Source organism: Hyaena hyaena, unplaced genomic scaffold (assembly GCF_003009895.1).
Source record: "Hyaena hyaena isolate Hyena2069 unplaced genomic scaffold, ASM300989v1 scaffold_272, whole genome shotgun sequence".
Classification (NCBI taxonomy): domain Eukaryota; kingdom Metazoa; phylum Chordata; class Mammalia; order Carnivora; family Hyaenidae; genus Hyaena; species Hyaena hyaena.
This window is the reverse complement of record NW_024080906.1, coordinates 524,966-537,930: the sequence shown is the minus strand read 5'-3', so window position 1 is coordinate 537,930 and position 12,965 is coordinate 524,966. Positions and strand designations below refer to the sequence as shown.

Here is a 12,965-nt window from a genome sequence, read left to right as displayed (position 1 = left end):
TGCATGCTAGCAAGGTGGGGACAGGGAGGGCATCACAAAAAATGGGACCTGTAAGCCAAGTTTTGAGAAGGGAGTTGAAATTAGGTAATGAGTGATATTAGAGAGGCCAGAGCACTCCAGAAGTAGAAATAGGATGTGCAAAAACATGAAAAAGTCAGAGGGTTGGTACATTTATGAAATTAAAAGGTATTTTCTATGATTGGGAATAAAGTGTGCAGGACAGATGGTAATACTGGGATGGCAGAGGCTATTGGGGCTAGGTCATGAGGGGTCTTGGACTTTACACTAACGTCTGTGGCTTTGTGTGAAGATATTAACCTTGACTGTATTTCACACCTGTTTCAGAATTTGAAGGAAACAGAGCAACTTCTCCTAAGAAAAATGGACATTCACACAGAAAACCTCAAATTCATACAAACTTCAGAAAGCTTTTAAGTTTCCAGATTAAACTCCAGTACTTTAGATGAAGAAGAAGCATGGGCTTAAGTTGGAGAGAGGTATGTCCATATCTCTCAGCAGAGAAAGGAGTTTGCTGGTGCGGTAGAGCGTGATGTACACAGGATACTGGGGTATAGATACTCAATTAAGAGATGGGTGCAGAGAGCCTGGTGACTAATTATGGAGGCATACACTAAAACACTGGTCTTTGACATTGAACGGAAGTGATTGAGGCCTATTATGAATGTAGTATTGTTAGAAAGTATTAATTAATTGAGTACAGTGGAGAGTAAAGTGGCCCAGAAAATAAGAGATATAGAATTACTTGACTTCAAAGCTCCGCAAGAAGTCATTTCAGTGTAGTCCAGCCTGAGGCTTTAGGCAGATCAGAAGCTCAGAGTTTCCCTGCAGAATTTTACCCTTTTGTATTTTATTTAGATTTCTGCCTTTGCTAAATTTAAGGAACGGATCCTATCCTTTCTTTTTCTCCCACCCTTCCTTCCTTCCTTCCGTTCTTTCTTTCTTCCTTCCTTCCTTTCTTTCTTTCTTTCTTTCTTTCTTTCTTTCTTTCCTTCCTTCCTTCCTTCCTTCCTTCCTTCCTTCCTTCCTTCCTTCCTTCCTTCCTTCCTTCCTTCCTTTCTTATCTTTTCTAACTAGTCTTGGATGAGACCAAGTATCTCCAGGCTTTAAAAGTTCCCCAGGTTCTTCTCAGGTCCAGTGAGGGTTGCATAACACTGTTTTAACATCTCTCTATTCAGTATCAGTATTCTCCGTACTCAATATTTGGTTGGATTTGAGACAGCAGGCTGATAAAAGACAACTAGAAACTTAAGATCCTTGGCCGGTTCTTAAATGGCAGGTATTATGCTGTCTACTGAAAGGAGATGCCAGGTAAGCAGGTGCCAAAGTCTTCTACGTAAGTTTAACATTCTTTCTATTACACCTCAAAAGGCCTGAGAATCTGTAGGTTAGATCAAGATATGCCCTCCCAACACACAAATAAGGTAATTAATTGAAAAAAATTACTTCTACTTTATTTCCCAGATTTCTGCAAATTGATGATTTGGATTTTGGCTTCAAGAGGTCATGTTGATCTATTTGCTCTGACAGTAATAAGCTGACAAACCTTCCAGAGATGACTCCTTAATATGATCCAAATGCTCCTTGCTCTTGCAACATTCAGTTTTTGCATGACCTGTGTTCTTACAGGTTTTACCAGGATTCCCCAAATCCATCTTTGATCTGACAGATCCAGACTGCTGCCATTATTTAACTAAGAAATATTGCCAACCCCTGTTAGGTGAGGCTGTCCAAGGTCATGAGTTCCTTTTGGGCTGCCTTACCATTTTGGTCTGTGTAGTGTAGGTGTGTCAGGGTGGGGATGGGGCCTGGCCAGTTATCTGAATATTTTCTATTGCTGCAATTTTCTTACTATTTCATAAAAGTGAGTGTTTCCAAAAGGCAGGACAGAATTAGGAATTTTATGAAATATTTTAAATTTCAGAATGGAAGTCTTCTTAGAATGTCCAAGCCTATTGCTTACCTTTAATCTTTTCATATTTTTCTTACATCTTCAGGAATTATATTTATTAAACATGGTAAATCTGCATAGTAGGCAACTTCATTACAAACAGTTATTTACCTAAAATAAATTATCTTATTTTATATTTGTAGTTTGGTGATGGGAGTTCACTGCTCTAGTTCAAACAACTTATTTAGTACTGCAGACAAACACATAATCTACAGAGAAGTGTTCAAGGTTGTAGGGTTGATACATGTACAGTTCACAGTGGGGATTCAAGGGAAGCATGGGTTAGTATTTGTGGGAGTGTCAGGACCAGATTAATGACAGAGATAACAATTGACATAATTGTTAAACTGTCAGGTGTCAATAAGCAAAGAAAGAAGGACATTCTAGAAAAGCATAGACCAGAAAAATGCATCACGCAAGATCAAAGTGTTTCCTGATGGTTGTGAGCATTGTGTTAAAGAAGGAGAGGCAGAGTGACACAAGAGGTAAGTTAAGAAGATGTGCTGTAAAGGAAGTAAATGACATGTAAGCCCTTTGTAGCGGATGCTGTCAGAGCCTCACTAATACCCTTTGTACCTTAACCAGCTTACTCTGTTCCAGTGGTGACTTCAAGCTGTGCCTGATCTGTAGAAGGTGACTTTGGCCACTCCTGGCAGGCCAGAAGTGGCAACAGAAGTGAAATCTCCATCTCAGGAGCAGATTGAATGAAGTTGATATGTATGCACCCCAGCAAACTCCCCCCCTACAGCGGAATGACTCTGAAACATCGGTTTTGCAGCATTTCCCTATTACAGCAAGATTACGCTTCAGTCACCCTGCCTTCCTGCCTCTCTATCGGTTCCTCATTTCCTTACTTATTCTTTGTACTCCCAAATAAACTATCAGCACATCAACCTTTATGTCACGTTCTGCTTCTGGAGAAATTACAACTAACACAACATGATAAGGAATACTAGGAAGGGGTTCAGATGTTTTAGATATAAAAGAAAATTTGAGAGATCACAGTGACAGGAATGAGAAAAATGGAGTGGAGGTGAGAGAGAGTAGAGGCAGCAAGACCAGTGAGGAGAGAATTTGCTAGAGTCTGAGGAAAGATGGTAAAGACTGAACTAAGGCACCATGGGGTTGGAAGGTGGAAGGTGGAGATAGATGTGGAGGTGCTGCAGAGATGTGATGGCAGTAGATGGACAGGCAGAATGAGGTCTTAGGGAACACTGGGAGGGAATGGTCAAAGCAATAACAGACCAGGATAAGGGGTGAGCCCTTCTAGGAGGGAAGGAGCAATCAACTGTGCCAAAAGCTGCAGAGCTGATATCACAGTCGATGATTCTATTGACTTGAGGATTTTGAATCATAATAACCTTCTGCAAATCACTTTCCATCCAAAGTGATGGGGTCAGAACTCCGACTGGAGCAGAATAAAAAAATAAATGATATGACCAAATGATTATAAACTAGTTTTTGGAAGAACTTGGCTGTGAGAGAAAGGAGAAAGAGAGTGACGGTTAATGGAAAGAGGCTTAGGGTCATAGAGGGTGTTTATAAAGACAGCGTGGCTTGAGCTGCTGTACAGACTACAGTGATAGAATAAGTACAAGTGAAAAGGCCGAAAATACATCAGTTAGTAATATAAGGTCTCTGTTCCAGAAGAGATGGTGGGGCAGCGATGAAAGCATGAACACAGCAAGGAGTTGAACCTCACACTGTCAAGTTAAAGAGCAATTGTTCATATGCCAGATACATTAAAGAACGAAGGAAGTCAGGAACTGGTCTAAGAGGAATGTCATGTTCAAAATTCCTTCTTCCAATCATTTGGATAGGCATTCCTGAGGATACACATTCATGAAGAAAGGCAGAGTGCTTTTGCAGATGGAACCCGGGTCTTCAGCTGTGCATCAAACAGAAGGGGAATATAACAAGGACTAGTAGTGGAGAACAAAAAGAGCCAATTTAGGAAATGGGACTGTAAAGTTTATGATGCTAATGATTTTTAAACATTTTTGGAAGCAATAGAAAGAAGAATGCAAATAAAATGAGTTTACTTTCTAAAATGCTTTTTTTTGTTGTTTCGTAATTTCCGTTTGCTAATGTCATCTAAATTGTGTTGTCTAAATTTTCTATATTTTGAAAATATGAAGACTACATCATGTATATAGGTACTATTCATCACTCCAGCAGCAAAATGTCAATGGACGCTCTAGATTTTAATAAAGCAGGTTGTTACTTTACACTAACTTACTGACTTCTCTACCTTCTACCTAAGTTGTGTACACTCATCACCCTAATGTCCACTCCTGCAAAAACAAACAAACAAACAAACAAAACCAGAGCTCTCAATATTAATCCTGAATATAGCTCTGCCTGACCTCTGTCTTCTACGTACAGGCTTAATTGATTTTAGTTTTTCAGATCTTCTTTTTGGTGTCTGATTTCCTAAAGTTCAAGAGACAGCTCTCTGGGGCCTGTGAAATAAGACGATGAACATGCAGATATCAAGGAAATGGTTTTCTTACACCAATAGCTCCATTTAGATTCCAGCATTTCCTTATTCTTGTCTGACAGTAGAGCTTCCTAAGGTACAATATGTGCTGAATTCAAACATGTTCTTTCTTACTGATGGGGGTGGTTAGGGTTAACTTCTTTAGCCTGCTTTAAGTAAGACAAGATTTAATTAAGGTAATCTCCAGATTCCAGTAGTTTGACATTTCAACTGTGTATCCTATAGAAAAACAGCATGCAGATATATGTAAGTTACACCAATGGAAAATATTAAAACTTTTTTTTTTAGCTTTCAAAGAAAGCTTGCTTTTATTTCTGGGCAGTGACACTTTCTATTTTAGCCATTGCTTCCCCACCAGTCTAAGAAAAGTAAAGCATTTCATCTCTTATAACTGAGGTTTCTAATAAGAGTATGTTACTTTTCTGCATTATAAAACAGGAAGCACAGTTGACTAGTTGACTGGTTGACTGACTTCCTTCTTTTACTGGCTAAAGTTTGGGCTTCATAAAATGGGCCGAATCTTTATGGTCCAAGTAAAATTGAAGGTGAAGAGATTAACCACTTAATTCAAGCCATGTTAACCATTAATCCAAGTGATTTTAACATTAGGCATTTTCACACGCTTATTGATGAAGACAAATCTACACGGTAGGATATTGGTGATGAGCCAGTGTCAAATTGGGTCATGAAGTGGACAGTTCAATTGCCAGCATAGATTACTGGCAATCATACTGGATGACTTATATTAGCATTGTCAAATGGCTAATCTAGCAATTTTCAAATATTTCCAACTTGCAATACTATAATTTTGCTGATTTTATGACATTCTCTGTCACTTCTATATTCTATATGGTACTTTTGCATTATGATAACTGACTTCATACTTTTAAGTGAATTTAGCTAAGCAACTACATGCCATTTTACATGTAGATTTTCTTTTTCATTGACTTACCTAAAAACCTTCCAATTTGCCTTAAAGGCAGTTTGGAAACCATTGCATTAGAATTAGAGAACGGTGAGGAGTCCTAGGGACCATCTGGTCCTCATCCTTATTTTAGAGATAAGGAAACAAGCCAAACGAGGTGACGTGAACTGCCTAAAATCAAACATCTAGTTACTGGTCGTGGTAAACCAGTCACAAAATGGTTGTAATTGTCCTTGCCACTGTGTCTATGTCCATTGCAATGTGACTTTGCAGCTTCTTCCATTAAAAGGAGGCATCTGTCTCCACACACCTTGATTCTGGGCTTGCATTTTGACTTCCTTCGGCAGATAGAATGTAGAAGAAATACGGTGCCAGTTCTGCTACAATAGATAACTAATACATAATTTAGTTTATGTATTTTTTTTAACTCTCCGAAGATTCTAGAAAATCAGTGGTACTCAGATTTTTTTTGCTCAACTCTCGCTTCCAGCTACTTGGCAAATTTTCAGGTATTTGCTTTCTTTGCTTGTGTATTGTGTAATTTCTTTTACATCGTCTAGCTCATGAAGCTTTGTAAGTGTGTTCTTTCTTTTTTTGAGTTTTTAGGAAACTCTTCAGCTGAAGTGAAATTTTTGACTATGCTCTGGGTATTACTTTGTGGCACAAAATGTTAATCCACTTAACAGCCTTCAGCACATGTATTTTTTTGGCAGGCAGGTGATGCTGTCAGCTATGTCCATACCAGCTGGCAAATTGCAGCAAGCAAGCAACTCTTGGAATGAGCGGAAAAAAATATCTTTAACCAAGGGGGAGGTCAACTAGCTGTGTCTGATAAATTTCAGTTCTTTGTTACCTGAAGCTATGCATATTAGCATAAGACATTATCATATGTGAGGCCTGAACAGAATCATATTATCTGAAATCCTCTATTTTGGATGGTTTATTCGTTCTTATCTGGGGGGAGGGGTGGTATGATGTAATAAAATTAGCACTGAATTTCATGATTAGTATCCTGTGTCTATATCCTGGATCATCTACCTATTAGCTGTGTCACTTTGGGAAAGTCACTGCATGTCTCTTAAATCTAACTTTAGTTTCCAATGTGCTTAGTTTTTGTGTTTGTTTGTTTGAGAAAAAGGCGAAGCAAGTAAAGCATTTTGTAGGCTGTGAACCACAAGCTCTCATCTCTATTCCCCTGAGCTCTACACATTTTCCTTTGCATATTGGACATTCCCTACTTGGATGTGCCACATCTAAAATCTATCTTAACCTACACAGCTCAAGCTTTTATTTTCTCTTGACTTCTGTAATCCTGTAAATTGCTTCTCACATTGTGCCATTTTCCAGACTTCAAATCTCCAAATAAGTTTTTGATGTGCCTATTGCTTGTAAGGCATCTATTTATTTATTTATTTGTCCAGGAAATGCCTATTAATTACCTGTTCTTTTTTTTGCTGTGGCACCACCTCCTTCTTTGAGTCCCTTCCCTGTGTTTCAAACCAGACTTGGCTCCATCTTCCCTCTCTATTTCAAACTCTGCTCTTCTGGGTTTGCATTCATCTTGGATCTCTTAGCCCAGAACTTGACCAGATTTGATCCCTTCTTTCTTAAGTCTTTTCTCCAGCCACAGTGTCCCTTGTCTCTGGTAAGAACACCTTGTTTTTAGTCTGTGCGTTTTAGGACCTGTCCCCTACCTCTCAATTGCCAGCTTTACCACTAATCCAGTGGTAAAGTTCCCACTTTAGTTCCCACTCCCATCACCTTGATGGAAGAAGAGACTCAGGCACTGTAAGTGACACTGAGGGTGTTATCAGATTGTTATAAACATTTCCTCAATTATAAAATGAGAGGGATACTGACTACCTCACTAGGCCACTGTGAAATGAGGTCACACATATGACTGGCAGAGAGGAAGCACTCACAACCTTTCCAACAATAGTTCTTCCCAATGACCTGGATAGGATTGTGTAACACTATACAGAACACTCCTCATCTGACAAATCAAAATAAAAGCAGCTTAGAATCAAGTTAGGGAGATGAGAACAAAATGTTGAATGCAAGTTGTGTATATAGATAAAATATGAATTGTGGTGCAGGTGGATGAGTACAAAGTGGAAAGGCAAGAAGTGTGAAATAAGGTTACTCAAGGAAGACAAGCAGGCAGTGACTTGTAAAGAAACTAATAGATGTGAACTGGTGAAAAGACAGCAGGACATTGTAGGTGTGGAGACTGCCATAGATAAATGCTCAAGAATAAAACAGTGTGACACTGTGGTGCTAGCCTGATAAAATGAGGGATGGGCTTGAGGTTAAAGATTGTGTTCAGAGTGGTAGGAGGGTACCAGTCACAGCAGACTCAAATTCTTGTCCTAGTAATGGAGAGATATATATGTGCTGACATTTCTAGGAATATCCAAATTTTATTTGCAATAGAAGCTGTGCATTCTGCAGCGTCATTCTTAAAGTGTCAAGTTAGGAACTTAATGAATTTGTAAGTTCTTTGATATTATATTAAACATGTGGTCTCTCAACCCACTTTCAAATGCATTATTATAAGTGTAAAATAATATTTGTGGAGGGAAAATTTGGCTGTGTTTAAGCAACCATACTTCCAAGGGAGGTTTCCTGTGTTTTATTTATGAATATTAATTGCCTTCCCTTTCTGTGTGAATTGAGCTAGAAAATCACAAATGCAGAAGTCTTTGGATTTTTCTAATCCAAGACCTGCATATTTTACAAATGAGGAGCAGAGAGAGGAAGGTTAAATGTCTTTCACAGGGTCATAGTGAGACAGTAGCCAAGATGAAATTTAAACTTCTGTCTAGATTTTCAATCTAATACTTTAAAAAATATACTGAAGGACCTAAGAGAGCCAAGGCAATATTAAAGACAAAGAGCAGTGCTGGAGTACATCCACTACCAGATAGCAAAACTTGCGCTAAAGCTAACATAATTAAGAAAGTGTAGGGGCGCTTGGCTGGCTCAATAGGTTAAGCATCTCACTCTTGATTTCTGCCCAGGTCATGATTTTATGGGTCCTGTGAGATCCTCTGTTCCTGCTCTTTCTCTCTCCCTCCCTCCTTCTCTCTCTCTTTCTCTCTCTCTCTCTCTCTCTTTCTCTCAAAATAAATAAACTAAAAAAAATATGTAAATATTGGCACATAGAATGTGGAATACGTTAGAGATTGAAGAGGCATATCTCCAATGAAATGGTGCCTTGATAAGATGTGGTGTGGAAGCTACTGCCCTTCAATAAAGAATCAGTGGTCTTCCCAATACATAGCTCTGGGTCAATTGGATATTTCAATGAAAAACAAACTAAAAGCCTTGACTCCTACCTCACACCAAACATAGAAATTAATTTGAGACAGATCATAAACGTTACAAATGAAAGCTATTAAACTTCTGGAATGAAACGTGGAGAATATCTTTATGAATTTGAAATAGGTAAAGATTTCTTAACTAAGACACAACAGTCACTAACTTAAAAGTGTTAGTAACTAATAAAAATAAATTTAATTATTTAATTAATAAATAATTAAATACTTCTGTCTATTAAGTGTTAGCATTAAGAGAATAGATGTCAAGCCATAACCTGGTAAAAGATTTTCACAATATTGCATCTCTATATATTTGCCAAAGTTCTCATGAACAGAGCATAAAGAATGCTTGCAAATAAACAAAAAGGCAAATAACTTAATTAAGAATCAGTTAAAGATTTGAATAGATATTTCAGTGTCAAAATGGCTAACAAATATGAGAAGTGGTGCATCATTGTTAAACCTGCAATTGAAACACATACACCAGAACAGCTAACCTTAAGAAAAGTAACAATATTAACATTGGGGTACAGGTGCTCCTATGCCTCAGCATTTCTGTATCCTTTGGGTAAATTCCTAGCAGTGCTATTGCTGGGTCATAGGGGAGTTCTATTGGTAGTTTCCTGAGGAACCTCCACACTGTTTTCCAGAGGGGCTGTACCAGTTTACATTCCCACCAACAGTGTAGGAGGGTGCCCCTTTCTCCACAATAGCTAAAACATGGAAAGAGCCTAAGTGTCCATCAACAGATGAATGGATCAAGAAGATGTGGTTTATCTATACCATGGAATGCTACATGGCAATGAGAAAGAATGAAATCTGGCCATGTGTAGCAACATGGATGGACCTTGAGGGTGTTATGCTGAGCGAAATAAGTCAGGCAGAGAAGGACAAATATCATATGTTTGCACGTATAGGAGGATTAGGAGGAACTCGACGGAGGAACAAGGGGGAGAAGAAGGGCGGAAATGGTGGGGGAAAGGGAGAGAGGCAAACCATGAGAGACTCTTGAATGCTGACAAAAACTGAGGACTGATGGATGTAGGGGGGAGGGGGGGATGGGCATGGAGGAGGGCACTTTGGGGATGAGCAGTGAGTGTTATGTGGAAAATAATTTGACAATAAACTATTTGTAAAAAAAAAAAAAAAAAGAAAAGAAAAGTAACAATATTGAGTTTTGATGGTGATATGAAGCAACTGAAATCCTCCTTCATTGCTGATAGGAGTGTAGATGTGTGCAACCACTTTAGAAAGTTATTTGCTAGTATTGCCAATTTTCTACTCTTAGTTATGTATCAAAGAGGAATGAATGAAGGCAGATATCCACCAAAGGACCTCTATAAGGATGTCCAGAGGAGATTAATTCATAACAATTGAAATGGAAAATAAAACAAAACCAGAAGAAAAAACCAATTGCCCATCAATAATACATAGGTAAATAAATTATGGAATATTTACATCATGGAATACCACACCATAATGAAGAAGAAATATTACAGCATGGATGAATGTTACAGACAAAATGTTGAATAACAAGTCAGATATACATTAAAATAAAAAACAAGTGGAACTAATATATGATGACAAAAGTTAGAATAGTAGTTACCTTGGGGGATGGTGAAGAGGATATTCCCCGGGGGTGGGGGTGAGGATACAAGTTAGCCAGGGGTTTGGTCTGATGTGGGTGGTTGTTGCATGAGTGTACATATGTAAAAATGTATTGAGCTCTATCATATATGTATGGTTTACTCTATGTATGCTGTATTGTCAATTTTCAAAATTGACAATGATGCTCCTCCCTGAAACAAATAATTCACTATTAAGAAATCTTGGAGAAAATCTTGCCTCCATTCTTTTAGGCTACTAAGTGCTTCAAACATTTGCTGTTGTTTCACCTCATAACATGATGACATTCCTTGTCTCATCATGGCACATATAGATAAAGCTGATGTTTTTCCCGTAGACATTGTAGACATGACATTTCCTGTAGACATTGTACATGGCCAGTGAAGACAGGTCCAGAATCATGAGCCCCTCCAAGGCCTGTCTTGTAGCCTGGAGGCATATCAGTATCCTGGTTTGGCCAATTCTGTGAAAATATAGCCTGTTTTGGCATTATTAAACAAAGCATTAGCATAAAGGCACATATAGTCAGGTTGTTCTCAATAACAGTACATAAAAGCTACATAGGCAAAACGAGATGTTCAACAAACTGACACTGGTGGCCTTTTAGTGGCATCTATTTTCCTTGATACTAAATTTGGACTGTACCTAAAACAAATAAATGTTACAGCAAACAGCCACGTGGACTTCCTAGTGTCATCATATATTATAAAGGAAAAGCATTTCAATTTAGGTCAGACAAATACAGTATCCCAAAATCTCAGTACCATCTAGCTAATGTGGAGTGCTCTCTGAGGCTAGTGATCAGGCTTCTCTTGCAATCTGTGGGCAGAAGTTAATAGTTTGCTTTTACCTATCTATATCTTTTCTCTTAAATTAAAACTTCAAAAACTACTAATTTAAAAAAATGACAATTGCTGGGGGGCTTAGGTAGCTCAGTTGGTTGAGTGTCTGACTTCGGCTTAAGTCATGATCTCACAGTTCATGAGTTTAAGTCCTGGGTCCGGGCTGACAGTTTGGATTCTGTGTCTCCCTCTCTCTCTCTGCCTCTCCCTCACTCATGCTCTCTCTCTCAAACATAAATAAAAGCATTGAAAATTATTTAAAAAATAAAAAATAGAAAACTACAACTGCACTTGTTGCTATAAAGTAGTCTTTTAAATTAAATACATTTTTTCATTTAGTTTAGTTTTATCTGATATTTTTTAAACTCTAATTTATTCCAGTTTGCTTACAAAGTTATAAAATCCTCTTTCATTCATGGCAGTTTTCTACAGAAATTTGAAAAAAATCCTGAAGAATCTTACAATTACCCAGTTCTAGGTCATAAGCTTTACGGATAAAGTTGAGGCACACATATATCACGTATATAGTCTTTGTCGATGGAATTCTCTTCATTTGAACATTTTTCTTGGGGCACACAGGTGGCTTAGTCAGGTAAGTGTTTGAGTCTTGTTTTCGACTCATGTCATTGGCTCAGGTCATGGGCTCAGGTCATGATCTCATGGTTTGTGAGTTTCCTACACTGGCAGCATGGAGCCTGCTTGGGATTCTGTCTCTCTGCCCCTCTCCCCGACCTGTGCATCTCTCTGTCTCTCTCTCTCAAAATAAATAAATAAATAATAAACATTTTTCTTCTCTACCACATCTGCAAATCACTCTTTTCTAAAACAAATCTTTTGAACTTCCTAAAAGTTTATTCCTTGTTGAATTCTACTTTGGTTGCAAAAAACCTTTATCAAATAAAAGTTGAAATTTCAGTATTGCAAAATCAACATATTTCCATAAACCATTACCAACTAAATATGACTTTTCCTGGCTTTCCTTGAAAAGCAGTCAAGATACTTATTGTCTATAACAAAAATGTACATATTGCTAGAGTTCTCTCTCTCCTTATCTTCCTTTTACTCTGCTCTCTCTCTTTCTCTTCTCTCCAGTCCCCCCCCCTTCCTTCTTTCTTTCATCGACGCCTGATGCTTAAAAATGGAGAAACAATGTTATCTGGGTTGACTAAATAAACAGATAATTTCTATGAATTATTTCTAAAATGATAGGTATTTTCATGTTCCACTATTCTTATTATACTTTTTCAAAATTTACTTTACATTAATTTACATGTATATGCTTCATTTCTGAAAATTCAGAAATAGATAATAAATTTAGATAATAAATGATTATTTAGTAAGCTAAGCTATTTCTGTGCAATGAAAAGGACTGCATGATTTATAATTATTTCAATTTCATTTTAGAAAGTGCCCCCTAGAGATATATGGTGGGGTGTCAGAATGGTCTACATGACAATTTCATGCAGCAGTCCTCAAGATGAGAATTGAAACATTAGGTTTATTTCTATGTTGCTTGAAGTGTTTTTCCTCTCCCTCCACTTTAATTTTACCATTTTCCCTGCTCCTAAATATCTATCATTGAGTATCACAAGCTAGAGATACTTTAGATTCCTCCAGTTCAGAGTTTGCCAGCAGTGTGTAGTGACATGTCGATATGCCAAGAATGGGGATGGATGTGCTAAAATATCATCTCCTTGGAACTTGAAAAGACTTAAAGAAACTTCTATTGGTGTTGGTGTGTGTGTGTGTGTGTGCGTGTGTGTGTGTGTGTTGTTATGTGAAA

The 12,965-nt window shown here is 37.8% G+C and overlaps 1 long non-coding RNA gene across 1 annotated transcript in view; it reads left to right on the top strand.

Moving 5' to 3' along the window:
- LOC120241002 overlaps positions 1-2,862 on the top strand; it is a 64,380-nt gene extending 61,518 nt beyond the window's left edge. Inside the window, exons 4-5 of the long non-coding RNA XR_005530805.1 lie at positions 346-497; positions 2,555-2,862. This is a non-coding gene — a long non-coding RNA (uncharacterized LOC120241002). The remainder of the gene's footprint in view (positions 1-345; positions 498-2,554) is intronic.
- Positions 2,863-12,965: the final 10,103 nt, after the last annotated feature.